The sequence below is a fragment of the Fundulus heteroclitus genome, chromosome 3 (genome assembly GCF_011125445.2).
Source record: "Fundulus heteroclitus isolate FHET01 chromosome 3, MU-UCD_Fhet_4.1, whole genome shotgun sequence".
Lineage (NCBI taxonomy): Eukaryota > Metazoa > Chordata > Actinopteri > Cyprinodontiformes > Fundulidae > Fundulus > Fundulus heteroclitus.
Genome location: NC_046363.1, coordinates 43130260 through 43156485, shown reverse-complemented (window position 1 = coordinate 43156485; position 26226 = coordinate 43130260). Strand labels below are relative to the sequence as shown.

The window sequence follows — 26226 nt, the reverse complement described above, 5'->3', positions numbered from 1 at the left end:
TGACAAGATGAAACATGATAAAAGTTTAACCAGCTATGAATCATATCTGGAAGTGTTTATAGAAGATTTTATGTTAATTATTTTGCACTCACATCTTGATTTGTTTTGCAGCAAAAATTGCTCCAGATAAAGCAAAAGAAATTCACTACATTCCCCGTCAAACCAAGCGTATTATCTAAGTGTTCCTTATGTATGGTATAAGATTTAAATCTGACCTCAACAATTAGATCTAAGCTCAGAAGAGCAACTTTAGGATGTGGTGGGACAAATGTGAAGGGTAGAAATCCGTCACATGCACATGTCAATTTGCACTAAAATCTGTGAGAAAATGTTCCAACCCTCTTGAATTTATGGCATGAAGGATTAAGGGAATGACAAAAAAACGGATTGGAAAACCCTGCTGGCAAAGTATACCTAATAAACTGGAATAAATGTACAATCACAGTCAGTTGTGACCATACAAACCCATCCTTCAGCTTCAAGGTCTCTCCCTCCATCCCTCTCTGAAAATGATAACTGCATACTCCAACAAGTCCTACTTTTGGCTTGCCACCAAAATCTAATCATCTGTTCCTGGGTCTGCGGTCGTCCAGGCCACTAACATTAGCAGAAATCAGTTATTAGATGTCCTGCTGACAGACAGATAGAAATACAGAACTATAATCTTCTCAGCAAGAGAACAAATTATCTTCAACATCACGTTTGACTCCAATAATCATTTCAGAAGGCAAAAAGGAAATATTGTGTCTGAGGTTTAGCAAACAATGAGCGTAACCGATCACACAATATTGAAGAGACTGATATGAATTCTGTTTATTTGTCTTTGTCCCACGCAGATAATGAGTAAGTACGAAAAATGGGAGAACAAGCAAGTCTCTTTAAATGTAGCTGACTAAATTCTGCAATTTTTTGCCCAGTTAATGGATGTTATCAATCAAAAACAACAGAAAACACAGAGAAAGTTAACGTTAACACACCCTATTCACAGTTTAATACTCTAACACAAAGTTTTTCTCATATCCCAAAAATACCTGACTTCTTGTAAACGTTTGCATGGCTGTGTAATTTCTTTTTCCAATGATATCTTTGTGCCCCATTTATTCCCAAGAGACCCTAAATCTTCATTACTGTCGCAATAGCGCAGATAAAGGCCTAAATAAAGGCTACAGTCAGGAGGCAGGTATGGGATTAAAATAAATAACTTTCACTAAAACCAAAGGTTCAAGCAGTGCGGTAAACAAAACCCTAATAAATGCAGCAAAAGCACTAAAAAGCAGCTATTTGAAGAGCAGCTATGCTAATGAGTAACTGAAATCAGGCCTGTGGAAGTTCAGAAAGTAGAACCAAATGCAGAATCTGCTCCAATTGATTCAGAAAATTAAATTACCACCAGAGCCTTTCCTGTACTTCCACAAAGAGTCGTTTACCACCCATCAGTTTAAATCCGATCAGCTGTGAGAATGGAAACGCCTAGAATATTCAGAGCAGAGTGACCTGAGGATCAGGATTCAGCAACTCAAGAGCAGAAACAGACCGCAGAAAGAAAGCAGGAGCAGTGCAACAGAAGCACTGCTATTATAGAGCGGGATAGATCACCTAAACGCTGATTTACTGGCAACAAACCTGTGGATCAGAAACTGTCTGGAGAGACTTTATATAATAACTGAAAACAAAACAGCCACTGTGGCAAAAAATCAAAAGAACATGAAAGAATGGGTCAGATGACGCTGAACTCAAAGGAATAAAACAAACAAAAACAACAAAAAATATGATGTAAAACAATAGTAAAAACAGTGAAGTATTAGCACTAAGACAGCACAATGACCAACACTCTGCAGGTCATGTAATTTAGCAAATTAGGAATAGTTGTGGAGGAAAGAGCAGAAGGCAAAACAAGAGAAGGAGCTGCATGAAAAAGAACATTAGTGAACATAAAGAAGCAATAAAGCAAACTAAACATTAGACCCAAACCAAACATAATGATGGGAAACAGAGAAAATAAACTACACAAAACAGAACCGAACCCTCCAACTAAATGACACAAATGTTAATAAACCAAAACATTGACAAGGTCTTTGCAATTCTCAGTTACCAAGAATAAGATTTTTTTTAAACATAATTACAACTAAAATTGAAAGCACAATGGATAAGGGAAATAGAGTACCTTATTTTCCAGACCATAAGGTGCAACGGATTATAAGGCGCACTAAATATTCTTCCCCTTCACATCCACAGCTCTCTTTATCTGTCTCTGCCAGGAGGACAGAGTAGCTGCCCTGTTTCTAACATAAGGCCAAAATAAACGTAACTTTTTTATTGAATTAAGGTGTAAGGTGTAACTTCAGGTTTTGTTTTTCAACTCTGGTGTGAGACTGCATTCCTTTTCTATGCAGTTTACCCAATGATAACATTTAAAATTTAATTCCCTAAACAGATTTAAAAAAGCCAGTTTCAGGAGCAGAATTTTTTTGACAACATATTTCTTCCATTTGGGCCATAACTCATTTTTTTTATTTTAGTATTGTAAGTATGTTAACACCCCAATTCCTCAACCTGATCTACAAAACAATCAGAACAAATACTCAAAGGCTTAATGGGACAAACAATGAATAATAAATATGGATGCATTTAAAACTTTTTAAGACCTAAAATCAAAACTAGGCTTCATGTTAACATGAAAAAACACCATTGTCGAAAATTGTGATTCCTCACTGCTCTTTCTTTTCCCCATTATCACAATATCCACACTGCTTTAAACCACAAAGATCCAGATCAGGTGTGTCCAGAACAGAGAGTGATGTTCTTGGCAAGCAGAGGTTGAATGCATGCAAATAAATATCGTTGGTACAAAAATCTTGCACCCAAAGGTTTCTTTTTCGATTGCAATTTTTCACAAAATGACAATGCAATGATTATTGAAGATAAATATACAGTATTGTGCAGCTTTAATTGACATTACTGCATTAAATATGTTATGGAAACCCTGCAAATATCTAATGGATACCTTATTTCTGCATGATCTCTCTCCAGATATATTCTCGCTGTTAAAGTTTGGCCATGGACCACAAGGCCGCATTTCTCACGTGTTACTTAATTATGAAGCCAAGCACGTGGGCCTGCAACCACTCCCTTTCAGACCTTATTATGTATTTTCCATTTTTAATTTCCTGAATTCCAAAGTAAATCCTGGCATGAACCCTTTCAGAAAGACTCGTGCAGCGTGTGAGCGAGTCAAAGAATATTTCCCCTGTGGCCTGCTCCGTTTTCACCAGTAGAAAGCCAAATTCTCTCTCACAGCATCTGGAGGCCCTCATAGTGGGCAGAACACCTCCACACATGCAGCTGCTGATGAGGAGATGAGATAACTGTTGTCCATCGCTACACACTGGAGTGGCTGACACTATCTGCCCTGGCGGTGTCCACTGACCCTCTCTGAACATCTTTTTTTAAACATCCTTGCACGGAAGGGGCAGACTCACATTTTGCTGTTGATTAGTCCGCACAAAGAAAAGCTTGGGGCTCCCAGTGCAACACGACATGTGCAGAATGTCACAACCGATTACATGTCTGCGTTGTCGTTTCACATGTTCTCCTCCACTAGTTCTCCACTTAGAGCACAAAGCCATGGTCTAATGGGGCCAAAATGAATTGTCTATGCCCATGTCTTCATGCAGGACTGCTGGTGCCCACGTCCAGCAGCCGCTGGGTGAAAAGCCCTGAACATGTCACCAGTCCATCACATGGCAGCACGGAGACGAACACACACACACTCACACCCAAGGCCGGTTTGGAGACAGGAAATGAAAACCTTTTTCTTTGCTTTATTTCATAACAATTTGGCAAATAATTAGTAAATCAGAAAACCATTGTAAAACTTATTAATACGGTTTTTATCAAAAAAAAAATAATTTCAATTTAAGAGCTGCAGACTCACTTCAGTGTTATCAGAAGTGAAGATGAAAAATTGCATCTTTTCTGTACAAAGAACCCCCAACACCTTCCCCTGACCTCTGGCTATACAACCCAAGCTGTAAGGTCAGATTTAAGGAACGCTGAGTGCTTGGCCTGTTGACTCATGGGTCGTTGTCACAAAGCTCCAGGGAAGTAAAGCACTGCGTGGCGTGCTCTCTCCCAAAACTCAACCAAGCTCCCGAATCTAAACTTTGCAAAGTCAGGATCCCGAGATATTCGCCATGGGATGGCGGCGTGACTCATCCAGGGCCAAATCTGCATTACTCTACCTCTAAACCCTGGAGGCTGCCTATTAAGAGCCTGTGAAGCTCACCGGACAGAATTTCAATGAGCAACTCTTTTTTTTTTTATTGGTTCATGTCTGTTTGTACACAGAGGGGCACGCGCAGCTCTAGGTTGCAGGGATATTCTGTAACGATTTAACACAAGCAGAACTGCTGAGACGCCTCTTTTCTCCGCTCATCTTCCTCTCGCTCACTCTGCCTTTCATTTCCTCTCCGCACCCTTCTTCTCTGCCTTTGTTGCGCTCTTCCTTCCCTCTCTGTGGGCTTCTTTTCCTTTTTCTGCTGTCCCTAGCAGTTTACAAAAGGAGACAGCCAAGCACCAATCGGATGACTGGTCAGCCTCAGTCGACGCTGCCATTACTGAGACCCGACAGACCTAAAGTTGATTTACACACATCAGTGATTACCAAAAACAGTGCTAAAAATAAAGCCGGCAACATTCTCAGGCGGCCTGAAGCAGATAATGTACTCCTGCAAGCAAAGTACCGAAGCTTCTTACTAAGTAGACAAGAAAATGCCGTATAATGGCAGTGACCTGAGCTGCACCACGTATTATTGCTTTTCAGAAATAACAGCAGCAGAGCAGAGACGTAGCAGAGCTGCTTTTTGACATGTTCTGAGTCGGAGCCATGCAAATGTGCAGAGCATCAGGCCCCTGTCTGCGCTTAGCTAAAGAGGATGTCAGGTGTCAGCAGTGGGGTCACAGGGGCCCAGAGAAGAGAGGGTTGCTGCTGAACTGAAGCTGCAGAGCAGTGATGCCCTCAATATGCAATGATGAAACTCCCACTCATTACCCTCAAATTAGTTTGGGGTGGGGTATGGGAATGACATGGGAATGCTGTGCATAAATAACTAGAATCTACACGGAGAAATCAAGCTTTGCTTCATTAAAAGGTAATAAGTAAAACATTTCGGCTTCATAGCACATAATTATCTAAATACAGCTCCAGGGAGTTAACGCCTATGTTGATCAATATCAGTTATTCTGTGATTACCTCATACGGGGAGGGGGGGACCTCTTGCTTTTAAAACAGAATGTCTGACTGCGGCAATTTGCTTAAAATCTTTTCTGGCGAAACATTAAAGACGATCAGGAGCTAAGAAAATTACAACAACTGTGTTATTTACAAGCATGTGTCCCTCTTTAAACACCCAGGCACCCTTGGGTGCAAGATAATCTATGACACTTGGCAAAGTGGAATGAGATGCTTCAAAGGAGCCTTGTCACGTATTTTATCCATTAAAAGAAAAACCCCAAAAAAATTCATGTTTTTTAAAAAAACTATTTGTGCCAAGCACTCATCCTGATAGCGTTTTAGTTCTTTTTGAGCCTGAAAAGTCCTTTGCACCGGGTGCGATCAGCACACATAACATTGTTGTGCTTTTCAGTACCGTGGAAAGCAAGATGGCGACGGTTGAAGCAGCTGCTGTGAGAACCAGTAGACCGTCCTGCAACGGCTCGCAGAAAAGTGACAACTCAACCCGACCTATGGGGGAGGGTTACTTAACCTCTTTCTTTTCACACCTCCACTGGCCGTTGCTCACTTGCTCAGCTCCATCACATCCACGTCATGGTCCATGAAGCCATTTATGTTAAGAGAGAAAAAACAACCTTAAACAAAGGAGGAGGACTCTTTCAACTCTCAAAAACGTACAACACAGCTATAGGGTTGATTCCTTCCAATTATCACCTCAATCCTCACCTACATACAGGTGATCAAGCTTGGCCCATAACGACCCTAACGACTCCCCATTGCTAAGGGGTGGAACTGTCTCAGTTTAATTTGCATGTTATCTAAGCCAGAACGCCTTTTTGGGCAATAATCTAAAATTTGGAGCTCCACATTACTCAAGACATTTGAATTGATGGATGGGAAGCGAAATGTCTTCAAGTTCAGAAAAAAAGTCCAGTTGTTTTGTTTTTTAACTTTTTTGGAATACGTATACTTATGATTGTATTTATTCATCATAACATCAATATAAAGTTGTATATATGTCTGTGGGCTAAATTGCCTCACCTCGTTTACTCGTTACATGCTTACACAATATCATACTTCTGGTCACATGGTCTTATGGTTAATACACATCATGCACTTTGCTTACTTAAAACTAGAGATAAGTAAGGGATAATGCCCGACAACGTGTCCTATATCAGAAATTAATGGAAGATGCATAGGTGTAAAATGATAACGGACACCTCGAAGGGCATTATCCCACTTATATCATGGTCACTTGCGAAAGAAAGAAATATTAAATAAATTATTACTGTAATACGCTCGTGTTTGTTTCACCAATGACATTGTGAGTTTTTCAGAAGAAATGCTGAAATAAGTATTTATCTCTCGTCGTAACGCGTTGCCAAGATAACCAGCGTCAGCTGCCTTGCCATTAGCAGCTAACGTTTGAGCCAGTGCAATAATTTAGAACAATAAGGCTATTTGACCAGAACTTTTTTATAGATGTCCTATAAAAAACACTTTTTAATGGAAACCCTGCAGCCAATCAGAATTGAGTATTCACACAGATCATGGTATAAAATATAATAAACGAACATGACACAATAATTTAATCAAAAAACCTTTGTATGCAACCAGACTGAGCTACTGGCACAGACATTTGTAGTTGCCATTAATGACTAGGCCCCTTTAAAAGTGGTGGAGGAATCTTAAATTTTTATTTTATCACATGAGATTGGATGCTAGAAACCAGATGAGAAATATTATCATATTGAAATTCACAATATATTTTATATAACCCCATTACCAATTAAAAAGCAAACATTTTGCTGAATAAAAACTCATCAATACAGGAACTGGGTTCATGTTTATTTCCTACTTGGTAAGTCACAAGTCTTTTAACAGATAATTTACATCTTCATAAAACATCTGCATTTTGTTGATTCTCTTCTGTTTTCAGTGCTCATAAGTGCACAAAAGTACCGTGCAATGACAATAAAAACTCTTACAAGGTATTTTAACAAAGCTAAACTCTCAGAGAAGTTCCAATTGCACACCATTGTGTTTCTGTAAAAAAATATCTGACATTTCGTTTGACAAGGGGAACATTTGTTCATGGTTTCTTTAGATCTACAAACTACTTTAGGAAAATCCAGGTTTTATTTTGGCACACTTAGTTCATATCGAGAAATGCATCCATTGAGTTTATTCGGCAAAGCTCCATCTATGATAGTCTGAGAAAAACATATTTAAAAGTGACACGATTTCTCAAAGCCCCTTTCTTTTTCTCTGCTTTTTTGCATTCCACCTGAAAGCAAATATGTCGACTGGATCAGGTTCACACTGGATGTAAGAAGAAGCAGGCATACATTTTTAGTCTTGTTGATGAAAGACTGGGCTTACTTTCAGTCAAGCTCAGGATGATGGTAAATGCCTGCATTTCATCAATAAGTTCCTCACAAAGATGTGTGACTTTATTCTACGGTAAATGGCTAAACTTTGTACCAAAATCCTCTGACTTTGCAGCAGCTGTTTGTTCTCACATTAAACACATACACAGGGTAGATAGATCTAGTTTAACACAAAAAGTGTTAAACTAGATCATTACTTAATTTAATTTTGATGATCGTGTTATTTATGCTAATAATTATTAGTCTGTAGACCCAACACCTTCCTTTTCTGCTTAATTATGAGTTTATACTTGTCCAAGCATGTCTGATACTAACCCAAAATAAAAGGTGGTAGTTATTTTCGCCTGTTTAAGCTTTTTATCTCCTCTTTGAGCGGAAAAATAATCCAAAAAAGATTGCAGGTCATAATGGGGTATCATAAAGCTTTTCTCATGCTGCAGAGCATTGCTCTCTCAGCTACGAACTGACATTAGAGTCATGATTGAATTTTGGAGCAGAATGACACAGCAGTTTGTTATTTTTGCAGTGCCACAGGATACGTCTTCACATCTTTTTTCAAATGCACAGTGGGATATGAGAAAACGGGGTACTGAGCAATAATACATTTAAATTTGTCAGCCTGACCACATGTTAGCGACTACGGTGCCGGTTGCAGTCCTGATCCAGTACCAGTTTGCAGCAAACCCCGACTCACATTGCTCCTGGGGAAACAGCGGCCAGCTGCGGCTCCAGCCACTGGCGAGAACAGAAGTTCATGTGGTCCTTTCTGTTGCTATCCCTCAGAAATGATTAAAAACATCATGGTTTTCATTATTTTAGGGCAAAACCCGTTATCTGTGTGCTTAAATATCATATTTCATCCTCCAAAAGTCCCTCTGCGTCCTTGTGTTGATGTTTTGTTTCCTCTAGTCAAGCCAGCGTAAGTTGGTAGGGTGATTTTATCCTGAAATTTACTGGAAACGTTTCTTGTATGGCTCGTGAAATTCAGGAACTTGATCCGGGGATCCCTGCGGCGTCTGGTCAAACTTTCTTTTTGCAGAATTTTTTTGGAGCGCCGCACGGCCTCAGTAACTTGACCCGCACAAGGCTGATTGGAGTGGACACATTGATTTTTTATGATTTGGGTTCCTTGTGGAACCATATCTGCGTCGTGTTGAATGTTGCATCAATCTCATTGCTGCTGGCAGAGAGTCTCCTACCGACTTTCTGCTAAGGGGAAGGCTTGGTTTGGACATGAGAATGTCACAGTTTGCTCTGTTGTGTGCTGAACTTTACCAGCCGGACTCCCATTTGAAAAAAAGCTTTCACTACAAAGATGGTTTTAAAACACAAGCCAAGGATGCAGGGGTTCCACTTTGGTTTCCTCCTTGAAAACTGCCAGAAAACGATTCATGGTTACCAAACGTAAAGGAATGGGATGAGAATAAATACCCCAATTTTATAATCCTAAATCTAACAAGAAATGTGCTTTCATTCAATTCTGGGATTAAATTCCTTCCTCAGGTGGGGGATGTTCAGTTTCTTGGGGTTTCAGTCGACAAGTGGACCTAAATCAGAATGGAAGATTGAGTCCATCATAGAACAGGGAATATGTTTCAGGGATGTCCCCCATGAATGAGACCTTTTTAGGATAACCAGAACACATGGGAGAGAAAAGAACTACCAGCTGGTTTGGGAAGATCTTTCTGTCCACTCAGACAGACAGGAGGAGATGGAGGAGGAATTGGTCTGGAATATTGTTCACATCAAACAGGTTTTAGATAATTAACAGTAAATGGATGGATGGATGGATGGATGGATGGATGGATGGATGGATGGATGGATGGATGGATGGATGGATGGATGGATGGATGGATGGATGGACACAACAGAACAGGAATATATAATATAGTTTGAAAATAAGCACGTCTCTAGACTATATCTTTTTTAACCATCCTAATCTTGACCTGGATGATATTCCCTACTTTTCCAGAGTGCATAGGAAGACTGACATTTGTTGCAAAATGCAACTTCTGAATCTCTGGAATTTGCTCTACACCCTAATAATCCACTGAACAGTATAATCTCCACAGGACGGACAGGACCGCAAAAGGTTTTTCAATACTTTTTATTAAAAAAATACTTATATGTCCATTACATTCCTCCACATTTAGTTTTGTTTATTAATTTCAAATAACTTGTTAACTGCAGCTGACTTTAATAACAAAATTATTATAAATAAAAAGCCTCTGCTGATTGTGTGTTGTGACGCCATGCAGCAGGTGTTCCTTTAGTTTAAACCAGGACAGATTAGCTTGCAGACTGCCATATAAATGTGAATGAATGCATCCCAAACCATCGGTGACTGAATCCCAGCATTTTTCTGCCAGGTGTAAATGGGACCCTAGAGGTAAAACTGTTTCCTTTTTGAATCAGTTTTAATATTTTACTGGGAGAAAGGGGGAACAACAAGGAGCTGGTGGTGGCTGTCTGCAGGCGTAGAACCACCACACTGACCCAGGTGAACAACCCTGCTGATTTTGCTGTTTTTCCATTTCTTGTAAATAGTCTCTTGTTGTTTATTGTGCACAAATATACATCCACGTGTTGCACTTTTTTTTAAAATCTGAGTATGCTATTTTAAAGAACTGCACAGTATTGTTTGCTTAGGCTGTAAACTAACCCTTACTGTACTGTGCCTTCTTCCTACTTTCTGTGTTTTTATGTTTTAGCTTTGTATGAATCTGCATGATTTAACCCCGCCGTTCACTTTGCTGCTGGTACACCTGAATTGGACAACTGAGGGATAACCAAAGATATTTCTATTCTGTTCTACTTGCGTGTGACAATCCATGAATGTTCTCAATGCTGTCGCAGCTCTACATAACGCTCTGTAGGGCGTGAACAACAGGAGCTTCTGATTGGTCCCAGCTCCTGGTCTAAAGATAGAGGTGACCGGAATCTGGCCTAAAAGTATGTTTTATGTGTGTTTTGTCATCTAAAGTTGTTCAGCACTTTGTTAAGCTGTTGTTGGTAATTGTGCTTTTTATTTGCATGTGACTAAAATAAGTAAGCACTAAGCTGCAGAAAGCGACTTCTGTTGTCGTTTGGCACTCACTGCACTCCGTACTTTTACGAGCACAGGGTGTACTCAATTTTACAGTCAAGACATTCGGCAAATGAACGTATGACTTTCTGTTCTGCATTTGGAGGAAGTCTGACAGCACTTGTCCAAAATAACCTCTCGTCCCAGACAGCCAACCTGCTGCGTGAGACCAGCGAGAGGCTTTGATCCCGTCCAAACGTTTCCATCTACAATGAATCCACTTCTAACCTTGAGGAGAGAGATGTTAGATGGGAAGGAGGGAGGGAGGGAGGGTGGAGGGGTAAAGGTGTGTGTGTGTGTGTGTGATTGTACATGTGTGTGTGTGACAGAGGAGCCACAGAGATGAAAGGGGAGAGTATTCTCACCTATCAGATCATTCACCCTGCATTCGCACGGCGCGTCCCTGGCTCCCCATTGCTCACCCACAGCGTCCACACGGCGTCACTGTTGCTGCACCGCAAGCGCCTTGAATCCGCCCCCAACTCCACCACACAGGAAACAAGGTTACTGCCCAAGAGATGTCACTTCCGAAACACCCACTCCCGCTCGCTCGCTCGCACTCGCTCCCTTACGCCCCCAGCCTATTGCCATGACAACCGAGAAAAGAATAGAATACAAGTAAAAGTGTTAAAGAGACGGAGGGATCGGAAAAACAGGGAAAAAGAGGGACGAGAGAGACTAAAAGAGTGGGAAAAGATGGGGGGTGGTGGGAATGGGAAAAAGTAAAAGAGAGGACGAGAGTGGACTTTGGGAGAGGTGAAGGAGTGGGCGGGGAAAGGGATGGATGAGAGAGGAGAGAGGAGAGAGGGAGAGGATGAGAGCGGAATGAAGCATGTGGTGGGATGTGATCCAGGGAACGGGGAGAGGAAGGAGAAAGAGCTGCGGAGGGCGTAAAGACGAATATGGAAGAATGAAGTGATCAGAGAGAGAGAGAGAGAGAGCGGGAAAGAGGGTAGGTAGGTAGGAAGGAAGGGAGGAAGGAAAGAGGAGACTTTTTTGGGAATAGGGAGCCCACATCTAGTTCCCATAGCAACACAGCCATCCATGAAAAACTGACTTTTACCTCCCTCTCACTCACTTACTCTCCCTGTTTCTGTCTCTCTATCACTCCCCCTCTCCTTTTTTTTTCTTGCCATCTTTAACTATAGACACACACACACACACACACACACACACACACACACACACACACCGCCAGCGTAAGTTGGCACTGAGTATGTATGCAGTAATCCAAGCGCTGCAACATTGTCAAACACACCAAAGATACCAAATATACCACCAGGGTTCTGCAACACAAACACTAATCTCTGCTCTTACTCACAAGAAGCATACTCTGGATTACCCTCAACATTTCTTTTTTTATATACAACACACATTTTAACATTAAAGTTATGAGTTACTGCAGTGGCTCCTCTTGTCCAAGTTGGCAGAGAGTCAATCGTTCTAATGCATCTACACAGTAAAGGTCTGATGTATTCTTTTAAATTAATTTCTCTGGAGTTGCTGAGAAACGTTTATGGGAAAGAGCGCTCCAAATGGCCACAATTGATGGCAGTAGAAACAGCTTTCCATCTAGTCTTTTATCATTGTGTGCAAGGAAAAAGGCAAACAGGTCATAACATAAATTAGACAGTTTGATCAAACATCCGTATTCCCCCGCGCTGCTCTGTGATTGTTTTGCTATAAATTGCCAATGATTGTTAAACTGTCAATTTATAACACCTTGAAAAGTGTGTTTTAGGGTGGAGCCTTCAGTCACATCAGTAAATGATCTAAAACGGACTTCATTCAAAGTGAACCCATGTAGCAGAAATGAGGACTAAAGCTGTAGTCCCATTGTAACCTTATAAATATACCGTTCTGAAGCTGGTTGGTGGCTGGAGGATTACCTCCAGCAGACATTTGACAGCATCAGGGTATTACGGTGTTAAAACTACTTTTTAAAGCAGAGACGAATCTTGCTCTGCTCTTCTCTTCAACTTTTCAATTCAAGGAAATTGATGAGCAACACATTTCTGTTTAGTTCCCAACCACAGCGTTTCAATCAGGTTGAGGTCTGGACTTTGACTGGACCATTACTACACTATGATTATTTTTGATGACCTAATTTTTGCCAATCTTCAGCTGTCAGACAGGAGTGACTACAGGGTAATACATTTTATATCTCTTAAAGGTGCATTACCACGTTTTTTGACTTTTTATTTATTTACAGGTCAGTAGCTCACTCTGGTTGCATACAAAGGTTTTATGAAAGATTATCACATCCTGCTGGTAAATTGGTTATTATTTTACGCTTTGTTTTTGCTCAATTCTTTTGTAAATAAATACGTTTCATGTTTATTTCTAATAAAAGGGGAAGTAAAACACTGTGCATGCACAGCAGGGGTTAAAACAAGGAAGCTTCTAACAGCTATTAGCATCTCAAGGCTAAACAATGATGAATGGTTGAAGATCTGGTGAAAAATAAAAGCAAAAAACAATATATGCTTCCAAGAGAGAAAAGCCTGGAATGTCTCTGGGAATCCAGTCTTAACGTTGGTTTTCACTGAATCAGACGCTAAACCTGCCGAGGCTCAGATGTGACGCAGAGTTGACTGACGTGAGTAAATGTTCTGATATGAGGCTCTTAAAGTTGCTGTAGATTGGTTCTTTTAATTAATCACGAGGCAGTGCAGAGGGTCAGGCTCAGTCTGGCATTATTTAATTTAGATTTATTGATTAAGTAAACCGGCATTATGATAGTTCTGCGATACTGTCACTAGATGGCGCCACATCTGTTTATATCTGCTAAATGCGCCTGATGCTCTGACTAATTTTATCGACAAAAAGGACCGTAAAACATTATCAGGATGGAGGGTTGGTGTATATAACCTTATTTTATCATGATCAAAAGGTTTTTGGTCTTTTTTATAAGTATATAACATGGCTATATATCTTTAACTTTTTGAAGTTTGAAGACTGCCTTAAAACTATGACTAAAGTCAACTTTCAGACATCGTCTCTACTCTACCAAGTTTAAGAACAGTCAGAAACATTTACGTCTAGAAGTTAAACATTGGAAGATAGATAAACTTACATTCTGTGTTAAAAAAAGCTCCTTTTGACAATATAAAGTGCACTTTTAGAAATAAAATAAGAGCATTCAACCTAAGGGGACTCTCAGTTTTTACAGCGAGGTTGTTTGTTGTTTATTTGATGAAAAGTACCTTTTGAAAATAACCTTTAAGCGGGTATTAAACATATTTTTGATCAAGACCACATTTTTGTATAAACATGTTTTTAGTCATCTGTAAGCAGCAGATCATCATAATTAACAGATATAAGTTTTTGAAATATAATGATCAACGTGTCTATAATATGTGCTGACTTACTGGATATAACGGTATATTTAAACCTGTGTTTAGAATTTCCATCCTGTGGAAATTACAAAAAATCCACCCAATGCACAAAAAATGGATATTCTTGGCTATGATGAGCTAAGATAAACTCATCGTCACTATAAATTCCATGCAAACAACTCTGAAAGACAAAAAATAAAGAGCGAACAAATCCAGGATCGATTTTGGTCATAATTACAGCAGCCATGATACTTTCCTGCAACAGTTACATTCAAGTCTTCAGCCTGTCCCGACGCACATGTTAATGTCTATTTCATAACGCAGTTACTTTAAAAATGAGGCTCTTAAAGATCTGTGTTGATACCAGTGAAAAGATTTTTAATCTTTATACTGTTTTAAAGAATGGAACAGTAATCACAGCTGACCCACAGCACACGCTGGAATTTGGGGGAAGGGTTGCAAACTTTATACACATCTGACCAGAGAAAAGCCAACACGGTGTGGAATCTTGTTAAAGACAGAAGAGAAGGAAAGTCTTGGATTTAAGTCAGGCTAAAAACAAAGTCAGCACTTTCTAAGCAAATAATTTTTTTAGTTTAACTAAGCAAATTAAAGGACAGAATGCTCAGCACAACAGTGCGACCTTTGGAGATACTCCTCTGATTTATGTCTTTTGGCCTTTTAAATTGGGCTTAAAAAAATTTGGTAAAATTGGTAAAAAAAAAAATGTTTCATCTAAATTTTAAATTTGATTTATTTAATTCTTGAGGTACATCCTGTCTCCTTTATAACTGGCTTAAACTTTAAATAGAATGTAAACTGAACCCCGTTAGCCAATAAAATGTGTTGCTGTCCTCTCAAGAGCACGGAGGAGGGGGAGTCATGCTTGTTTTAGGTTTCCTGGGAGCAATATGACCTAAAACTAGCTAAATTCACTTTAGGCTAATCTCGGATATGCAGACCGCAAATCTGTGGAGCAACCTGAAGACAACGTTCAGAAATGATTCAGAAAATGCAGGGGAAAATTTTTAATTGTGCATTTGCGCAGGATGCCTATAGAGAGAGAGAGAGACATGTTTTATTTGTTTTGACAGTTCTCTGGGAAGTCTGGAAACTACTTCTGTGAATAAGAGCATTATTTTCATGAAATTATCCAACATTTCTGAAACTTTTAGAACTTTTAATTGTAAATCAAAGGTCTGGCTGCCCATAAATTCAGAGCGTAATCTCTAGGGTTGTCTCGGTCACCACTATTATGCAGAATATGCGCTGAGACTGTCAGCTGAGAAATGAACTGACCTTGGGTTAGAAAAAAAAATCACAAAGCAATATGTCTAAAGTGGAAGGGAATAAGTGATGTTGCCATCATCCCGTCGTGAATCTAAAGCATTCCAACTTTCAGCACTGACTTCTGGCAGCTACTGCCCAGATTCCCCCTCCCCTATCCAAGCCATCTCTCACCTTCTCCTTTAGCCCATCTGTTTCGCAGCTTCCCACAACTTTCCGCTCTCTGCCTCCCTCTGTGGTGTCTCACTTCTGGATGCGACCCTCGCTGTCTCACCTCCTTGTGTTCATTTCATCCGGCTCTGTTGTGTATCTAACACCACTATCTCCCACAAATATATCATTTTTTTATGCCTTCACTTCATTCTTTTGCCACTTTGATCACACTTTTCTTTTATTGTCAAGTCTCAGGTATGTTTTAGCTGGGGATCTGAAGTCGTATGCCCCTTTTCCTGCATAAAAACACTTCTAGTTGCTTAAATACTCAAAAAATGCTACCATCTTTAAGAATCATAATAGGATGGCTACTGATGGCTAAACGGAGAAATAAATACTTAAAACTGTTCGTTTTTATTTATTTATTGTTCTTTGGTGGGAAGAAAGTTATGGAGGGTTAAAGGGGACAATATTGATAAAATAAAATCATGAAATATAGAAATGTAAATATACCATGAAATAATGAATTGTTAAATGAAATAAATAACTGCACCATTAAATGTCCCATTAAATCATTAAATGTATTATGAAATAATGAAATGTTAAATGAAATAAATAACTGTATTAAATTACTCAATGGAAAATGTAATGGTATATTTAATTGTTTCATTTTACATTTCATTATTTCATGGTGAGTTTATTTATCTTATGATATATTTATTTATTTAATATTGTCCCCTTTAACCCTCCATTGATTTTCAATCAATCACTAGAGCACATGGCCTTAAGATGTCCTCACCAAAAACTTTTCATGCACAAAACTCAATGCAAGATCACTGTAAACAAGCGAATAAGGGAGTAAAACGGTCAAATTATTTCTTTTGATTTTTCAACAAACACAGAAAATGGATTCCAGAGTCAAGGCTCTAAAATTGATTTTATCTTGTAACATAAGTTATAGATGCAGCAATTCTGGAGGGGGGACCATCTCCGTTCAGCACCAACATGTATAAAATGTAGCAGGTGATTCCTTAGTGTAAATAAAAAGATGCAAAGACCAAAGTCCATGGCTCGTGATGCTTAGTGTGGACTGGAAGTGCTGCCCCCGAATGGCCACAAAAGCCCATGTTTGACTGTTGGCTAATGTGGTCCAAACAGAACAAATGAATGACAGGAACAGCTTGAGGCCATTCAGGCTCTGGCTGATAGCAAAGCAGGCCTATTACAGCTGTACAGTAGCCGCTCTTTCACTCTAAAGCTCCCACTCACTTACACTCACTCCCACAACTCTCTTCAGCTCCCCCATTCTCTGTTTTGCCTTACCTAATGTGTTTTAATGCTCCTGTTCTGGCTGTACGCCTCTGTCGCAGGGTTCCTACGCAGTCTGACAGGCAGTATGGAAGTTGTTTTTAATGTTTTCATGGTTAATGTATATGGAATCAGAGAAAGCGTCTAAAAAAAATCTTTTTTTTTTTTGTATTTTGCTGAAAAATAAGCACCCATGTATGTGTTTATAATAAAAGAACACATAGAAATATTTCTACTCTCACTGAACACCTGAGCTAACTTTAACAGAAGGATTAAGTAAGCACACATAATTTTCTATATGTCCCACATGTTGTATGCCGCCTGTCAGTCACAAGTTTTGAATCATATGCAGCTTTTCCTATAATAATCTGAATGTGAAGAATTAACATGAGGCTGTGCTGAAGAGCAGCAAGGACCTGATTGGTGTGTTAGACACCATCATCTTTTGCTCTCCTTCCCTGTAAACCATAATTTCTGGACATTCCCAGTATAGCTTCAGTTTAGAGGCCAAAAACATCTTAATTTGGTTAACTGAACAAAAGCAAAATAAGCTCTGGAATCATGAAATGGGAATAGTGCAACAACCCTGCTATAAAAATGTTAATAAATCTGCTGTCTAGTCACGAAACAGGCTATCACAATAATATTGTTAATTGCAGCAACAGTTTTGATGCCAAATAACATTTTTTTTTTTCATAGTGTTCTACATTTTATTCCAAATCACAATGTTCCTGCCTCTGTCCTCCTGCTGTAGCCTCTCGTTCACTAAAAGCTACATGATTTGTAGGCAACAAGGTCAATGACCGGCCATCGAACTGGCAGAAGATGTTACTGACACACAGAGCTCGAATACATGGTACTTTAAAAATAAAACCTTCATAGATCACATCTGAGCAGCCCTGCTGTCGACACTGATACCGAGATAGATAGATAGATAGATAGATAGATAGATAGATAGATAGATAGATAGATAGATAGATAGATAGATAGATAGATAGATAGATAGATAGATAGATAGATAGATAGATAGATAGATAGATAGATAGATAGATAGATAGATAGATAGATAGATAGATAGATAGATAGATAGATAGATAGATAGATAGATAGATAGATGATGATAGGATAGATGAGATAGATAGATAGATAGATAGATAGATAGATAGATAGATAGATAGATAGATAGAGGCATCGCTCGCTCGCTCGCTCGCTCACTCAAGCTCCAGCCGCTAGAGTAGACTAGCGAGCTCGGCTAGCTCGCTCGCTCGCTAGATCGCTCGCTCGATCGCTCGCTCGCTCCTCGCTTGCCACCATTGCCAGACAGGACGCTAAAAGAACAAAACAAAACAAAAAATGATGTCAGCAGAAGTCTCCTTAAATCTGACGTGGCTTCTTTGCGTAATAAGAGCATGCAGATGTCTGGTCTCTAATTGCAAAGCTGGTGGAAATGTATCTCTAGAGTCTAGCAGCTGAAGGTGGTTCCACTAAGTTTGGGCTGAATACTGATGTACGGCACACTTTCCTATTTTTAAAGAATTTTGATATCCTAAGACACTTTTATGTTCTATTTCATGACTATGCATAACTTCAGGTTGCCCCAAAAATCCCAATGAAACACACAGATATCATAACAGGATAAAGTTCAAGGGGTGTAACTTCTTTTTTCAGGCCTTGTACGTAGATGTATAATATTGTGATTTTACTACTGAAGCATAACTTCTCTGTTTTAATACAATTTTTTGTGTTTTTTTCCCCCCTCACTGCTATGAAATCCCTTGCAGGATATCTTTCCCACTTTCCATTCCTCCTGCATTTTGCTCTAAACAATCTGGCAGACTACAGAAGCAAATCCAGGTTACTCTGCAAGTCCCTTTTCACTCAGGGTGTGAATAAATGAACACTGTGGGGAAGAAATGAGACAGCGGACATCTCTCTGTGTGCTCCGGCTTCATTCAGAGCTGCAGGCCTGCCTCTCTTCACTTGGCTATAAAAGTGCTAATGTACTGGGAGCCAACAGAGCTCTGATTGTAAATGTCTACCTCGCTAAGACTGGTTTACAAAGTCATACGGCGAAACTGCATCAGCTTTTTAAAAACTCTAACCTGGTTTATGTTACATGGCTCTAAAAGAATCGGGGTCTGGCTGGGGTGTATTATTCATTCTATATTTTCTTTTCAAACCTTGTCCAAAACAGTTCAGATATAGTCTATTTCTTTGTTTCACCAGTTTTTCTTCTGCAAATGTGCCTTTCAGAGTTTAAAGAATACATATTAAGGTAAAGCAATCGATACACTGCTGTCAAACTATGCACAGCCTTTGTGTGCATAGTTCATTGCGTAGGTACATCAAGAGTGACATAGTCATGCTTACTTTTTGCTGACCTCTGCAGGAGCCGTGGAGCAGAGAGCAGAGCACATATATTGGAGCAGAAATATTGATGTCATGGAGACCTTAACAGTTGGTAAAAGTGCTTCTGTTCAGCCTCTCACCTACTTTCACTGACCAATTACGCAAACAGGGCTTCTGCATTAGACAAGAGCAACACAGCGCAATGAGCCAATATGTCATCTCCTGACACCCATAATTGAATTTTTGGTTTCATAATCAAAAGTAGCTCTGGTGTAACTTTTCACTCGTACAGGAGCTGCAGAACAAACACAACAGATGTTAAACATTGTGTCATCTTAAGATGCTTTACTGTAAAAATGCTTTAAAGTCTAAAAAATAAACCTTGAATTTTAGTTCTTGATGTTGTTGATTACTCATTGCAGCAGAGAGAGAACCCAAGTGTTGTATAAAAGGCCTTTTAAAGATAGAGCAAAGGTTCTCGTTTCATCCCAGATTACAGAGCATCCTCCCATCACTTTGCTTGTACAGTAAGAACAACGGTGCCCTACTACTTTTTGGGATGTTCGGCTGTGTGGGCTGGAAACGTTTATGGAAAACTTTTGACATTCTTTACAAGGACTGGATTAGTCAATGGAGAACTGATGAATATGTCTTCAGTCTAATAAACTAACTTCAGAATGATCAACCAGCATCCCAGGTTATACAGGGAGTTTAGGCTGATAGGATGCTACAGGGACAGGTGGGCTCTGGTTGGCTGGCTCGTTGGAACTGTGTTGGATCGATATCTGGATGGATCGATTCAGAGATCGTCTGGGCTGGGGTCGGGGCGGGGCCTTGGGTGGTCCGCTCTCCTCCACCCTGGTGGAAGGGATCGCGTCCCGGGTCCGGGGACTGGACGCTCCTCTGGGGTAATGGTACCTGGACCTGGGGGTATGGGACGTGTGGGGAGTGCAGGTGTGTGTACAGCATCTTTCTTTGAGTGTGGTTCTGAACATTTGCATGTGTGGGTATCAGGGTGGGAATGTGTGATGGTGACTGTGTGCTTGTTTCTTTGTCAGGTCGGGTTTTGGGACGCCGATTCCACGGATGCTATATTTCACTCTCTTTTTCCTCTATTTTTGTCACCTTTTCTCCCTTTCATTGTTTCGCCTCGCCTTTCTCTCTTCCTTTCTTTCACTTTTACATTTGCGTTTCTGTGTGCATTGAATTTGAAATAATCCCAAATTTGTGTCCGATAAAGTATTTTTTTCCCCCCTAAAAAAAAGTATTAATGCTCCACCTATGAAAGCAAATCTGTTGGTCTCTCTTAGCCACTTAAAAAGCAATTCTTGTAATTCTTGCACTGCCAGACAGGACACCTGAAAAAAAAGAGAGAAGATTTGTTTTCCACTTTGAGGTGGCTCTGGCATTTTTTCCAAATGCCTCCTGGACACCTCCCACAGCTTCTGAGAGAAGCTTATAGTAAAGCTGCTGCTCCGCTGTACTGAGAGCAGCAAGTTGCGGTAGTCTGAGCATCTTGTAAGAATTTCTTCAGGATAGCTTTCCAACAAGGTGTTTCATATTTGTTACCCTAGAAGGAGAACTCTGAGCACTTGCTATAAAGATTAAATCTCACAGCTGGTTTGGGAGGGGAGAGGGAGGTGTGGGGAACTCTGCACGCTGTTGCAGCTTGAATGAACCTATCTGAGCCAGGATCTGCAGTCAAGGAGCTGAATCAAATCAATGCAATCCACGAGTAACGACAGAGCTATAAAGGCAAGTGGATATCATAAAATATGACACACATACTGCAGAGAGGATTCTCTATATACAAGACCGCAAACATCTCTTTGTGTGATTTAAGCGCTGGAGCTAAGACAATTAAACTGTAATATCCGTCCAGCAGGTAGTGTTTTAAATCTCCAAAATGATATGAATAAAACAATTATGGCTTTTCTGACTGCTCAGCTCTGCACAAAGACAATTAATATTTAAAGGAATTTTAATATTAATGATGTTATTTGCATAATACAAGACAGTTTTGTGATATGGCCATAATAACAAGTTCCTCTTCAAGCTCCCGCAGCCTTTGACAAGTCAAATCCTCAAAATAGCCACATTCTGCAACAGTGTGCTTTTACATAATTGAAAACAGCATTTCAAATCCAGATTGAGATTGACAACAGCACCACTGGTTATAATGGACAGCCATTTCAAAGTTAGGGTTAGGGTTATGTATCGATCATCTATGACCGCTTATCTGTGCACGGTCATGGGGGACTGATGCAGTATCGGCTGAGGGTGTGGGGAGGTGTGGGTACAGCCTGGACAGCATTGTCATTACAACATACCAACATCCAAGTGCAATGTGTGCTCTGCATTTAACCCATCTCTTTTAGGGAGCACCCAGGAAGCATTCTGGGACTAAGGGTTTTGCACAGGGAGTTGCAGTCTGTGGGATTTGAACCAGGAAATTGGTGCGTACTCTACCCACAAGGCCACTCCCCACTCAGCACTCAGTTAGCTCTAACCCCTAATAGTTAAGATCCTCAGTGCTAAAACATATCCAGATCCTGATTTAAACTTGTCTTCGTAAAAGAGCAGTGTGTAACTAATTTGGCTTTTTTTTTTTTTTTAGCAAAAATCAAAAATTCTGCCAATATCTAATAATAATCAAATCAAAAATGAAAACTTTGACATAGCTTAGAATGAGTTGTTTATAAATACATAGGTGGCGGTGCACCCACTAAAAGACACCATGTTGCACCGCCATTTTTGATTACAGAATTCGAAAAGCGACAAACATGTTAGCCTTACGCATTTTACCTGTATTTGAACATATGTTGCTCGTGGAGGAGGTGTATAAAACAAGCAAAAATGACCGTAGATCATTCTTCTTGCCATTCTTCTGTTGAAATGCAGGACCATCCATACTCTTTGCCCAGCAAGAGGGAAGAGAAAGTAACCAACAAAAGAAAAATAAACAAGTCTCCCTCTGTGTTTTGGAATCTGATAGCAGACCACTTTGGACCAGCAGACTGAGAAGTCATGGAGTTAGTTGTAAAGACAAGGCCCCATTCACCCCTCTAGATTAAATCCTAGATCAGAGAACCAAAAATGTGTCTGACTAAGGGTCATATGTGTTTTGCTTTGTTGTTACTGCAGTCTCAGCTCAGACTGCCGTAACCTAGAATGGGTCATGTGACTTAGAGCGCCGCTCTAGGTCACATGACCCATTCAGCAACAGATCCGACCCTCTCAAGTTACACAGGGGATCTTTAGAGAAAGGCAGTCCGCACGGAGCATCGATATGCATATATTGTGCTGTGTATTGACCTCAAAAAATGATTTACATCTCAAATTAAACTAACTTGGATCAAAACTTTCATGTATTGCTTTAACAATTGATGTGCAGTTACATCCTGAGTGAAGCACTGTCCCACTGTAATACAGGTGTGACACGTGATAATCAAGCTTCCTGCAGGAGAAATGGTCATATGAGACTGATAAATGCAACTTTTTGCAAAACGGTATGTGTTGTAGAAAGCTAACACTGCACATGACTTTGACTCATTATCCCTACTCTGAAACATGTCATTTAAATCCCATATTAAACAGATTTCCAGAGTTTCCTTTTTTCACCTCCGGAATATCGCCAAAATTAGAAACATTCTGTCCAGGAGTGATGCTGAAAAACTAGTCCATGCATTTGTTACTTCAAGGCTGGACTATTGTAATTCTTTACTATCAGGAAGTCCACAAAATGCAGTTCAAAGTCTTCAGCTGATTCAAAATGCTGCGGCAAGAGTTCTGATGAAAATCAACAAGAGGGATCATATTTCTCCAATTTTAGCTTCCCTTCATTGGCTTCCTGTTAAATCAAGAATAGAATTTAAAATTCTCCTTCTAACGTATAAAGCCCTTAATAATCAAGCTCCATCATATATCAGAGCTCTGATTACCCCGTATGTTCCTAACAGAGCACTTCGCTCTCAGACTGCAGGTCTGCTGGTGGTTCCTAGAGTCTCTAAAAGTAGAATGGGAGGCAGATCCTTTAGCTATCAGGCTCCTCTCCTGTGGAACCAACTCCCAGTTTTGGTCCGTGAGGCAGACACCCTGTCTACTTTAAAGACTAATCTTAAAACTTTCCTTTTTGACAAAGCTTATAGTTAGAGTGGCTCATGTTACCCTGAGCTATCTATATAGTTGTGCTCTGATAGGCCTAGGCTGCTGGAGGACATCAGGGTCTAATTTTCTCACTCTACTGATTTCTACTGTTCTTCAGTCTACTGTTCTCCAGTTTTGCATTGCATTACATTGAAATGACTGTCGTCATTTCAGCTTTTAACTTTTTGCTCTCTCTCTTTTTCTTCATAGTAGGTACACCTGGTCTGGCGTTCTGTTAACTGTGACATCATCCAGAGAAGACGGCTCACGCGCTACTACCATCTAATGTAGAACATATTACTAGATCAATGTGTGCTTCTGTGCTTTTTTGTCTCTCTTGTTGTGTCTCTGCTCTGTCTTCTGTAACCCCAGTCGGTCGAGGCAGATGACCGTTCATACTGAGCCCGGTTCTGCCGGAGGTTTTCCTTCCCGTTAATGGGGAGTTTTTCTTCCCACTGTCGCTTCATGCTTGCTCAGTATGAGGGATTGCAGCAAAGCCATGGACAATGCAGACGACTCTCCCTGTGGCTCTACGGTTCTCCAGGAGTGAATGCTGCTTGTCGGGATCAATCAGCTGGTTTCCTTATATAGGAAATTTTTTGACCAATCTGTATAATCTGACCCAATCTGTATAATATGATTGAACTTGATTTTGTAAAGTGCCTTGAGATGACATGTTTCATGATTTGGCGCTATATAAATAAAAAAATAAATAAATAAATTGAAATTGAAACATGGAAGTGGTAGAATCACACTGTGGGGTTTCTTATTTTGCAGGAAGCAAAAGACTCAAGACTGATTCAGATCTTTCCCTTCTAGCAGGACAATGGCATTGAACTCACAACCAGAGCTCCAATGGAATAAAAATAAAATAAAAATAGAATCAAAATAAAAGAATATTTATTTATTTTTAGAATGGCCCAGTCAAAGACCTGACCTAAATCAACTTTTGAATTAGCACAGGTTCTCTCTATCCAATCTGACACAACTTGATCACAGTTTACTATATTGTATATGTACAAAAACATAATGAAGATCCCATAAGTACATGTATTGATAAAAACAAAAATTCAAGTACACCTTTGTCGGTTTAGTATACACGTGTATCAAATGAAAAAAAATGGTTGTTTTTTATCCCCACACATGCAAAATATCTATGCGTGAAACCAAGTGCATAATGCAACGTTCCGTAGCCCAACTTTAAAGAGTGACACTTAAGCAAAAACGGAGAGGACTTCCAGGAAAAAGAAATGTGATGATGTCACTGTATGTATTTTTCAATAGCAATAAGGTGTGCAGCCTACTCTGCAGTTAAGTGCGTTACTCGCCTGAAACAACTCAGGCTGAATGGAAACGTCACTGGTACTGGAGCTAAATCATCAGCTGAGCCCCCGATGGCTACCTCTGGCCTCCTATCGGCCCAAACTCCTTACTTCCTATAAAAAGCCAGTTGAAGGACTCTCAGCTGGTAAGAGGGGATTTTCCAGACAGCTGCTGCATTCAGCGACACCGGGGACATTAGGTTGTTTAAATATGAAAACAACTCCAAAGTTATGTTTCATTATCAAATATGGGCACAGCCTTACTTAATAACTCCTAAACATCAACGTTGACTGTTTTAAACTTCTTGTATTGAATTGGTAATGCTTGCTTATGCCATTTTATTCATAAACAAAAATTTCCAGCAACTCTTCATTTTACATTTATTTTAAATTTTAAGAAATAAAACCAAATTAATTCCAGAATTTTTTGAAAAAAGTCTTTGTTTACTGCAGACTAAAGTAAATAATCATCATCATATATCTTTGATAATCAAAGCGTACCAAAAATGTACCGAACCGTGAATTTGTGTAATTACTGAGACGATGAAGACATAACCTCTGCTCTACGAGGTAGATTGCTGAGCTTCAAGAATTAAAAATATACTTTAAGTTGTTGAGGAAAGAAGTGATGAAACGTTTATGTTAAAATGGGGGGAAAAAATCCCAGGTCTATTTTTATAAAAATAGAGAATGTAACTAAAAACTGGATTTATGTCTATTTGTCACTACTTCTAAACATAAACTATACCCACACTAATCTAGTAATGTATTTCATATTCTCCATGTTTCGTTTTATAGTGCATATTCTCAAAAGCTGGTCTCTGCTTTGCAGTTTCTGGTCCACAACGGTGTCAGCAGGAAGTGCAAGTCACTCTTCTCGTGACCTGACCCCCAGGTGTTTTTGTTTCTGTCTTTTGTGTCGCCCCGCTGTCTGAAAGCGGGCCGAGCCAAGCCATCCCTAAGAGATAAAGAACAATTATAGTCATTTGTCCTCAATCCAGAGATAGACTGGGAACTGTGTCATTGCCCTATTATTCAAACCGCTGTCATTAAAACTTCTCAGTCATGACACACCTTGAGTCATGATGCATCAGCACAGGAGGACAAAAGGCTTACAAACAGACACGGTTCTGAGTTTCAGCTGCAGGAAATGGAAAGCTCAAAACGTGTACTGGATTTATTACGCATCTAAAAGTACAATGCTGAATGCTAATGTATCTGTTGAAGAAGTTAGAGACGTTATCAGAAGTGTTAGTGTGTTAACTAGTGTTAACAGGATATGACAGTAACGCTTCATCAAAGTAACTACCCATGGATATTTGGAGAAAAACAAACTCTAATAGTCATCTAAAATGTCTGTTAGATGTTTCGAGAAAGACCTTAAAATAACATGATGTGTATGTTGGAAAATATTTTCTTTCTTAAAATATTTTACAAGCAAAAAAAAAAAAACACTATAATGTTTAGTTATAAATTTCTGTTTCGGACTATAAAAACACAATCACAAACACTGTATTTGTAATTCATTAGAGCTCAGTGGTCTTTTAGGAACTCCAAGTAAAACAATTTCCACAGAATAATCCTGAAGGTTAAACTTTCCAAATTTCTCGAGCCT

The 26226-nt window shown here is 39.7% G+C and overlaps 1 protein-coding gene across 12 annotated transcripts in view; it reads right to left on the bottom strand.

Moving 5' to 3' along the window:
- syngap1b (synaptic Ras GTPase activating protein 1b) overlaps nt 1-26226 on the bottom strand; it is a 259686-nt gene that overhangs the window by 202708 nt on the left and 30752 nt on the right. The window lies entirely within an intron of this gene.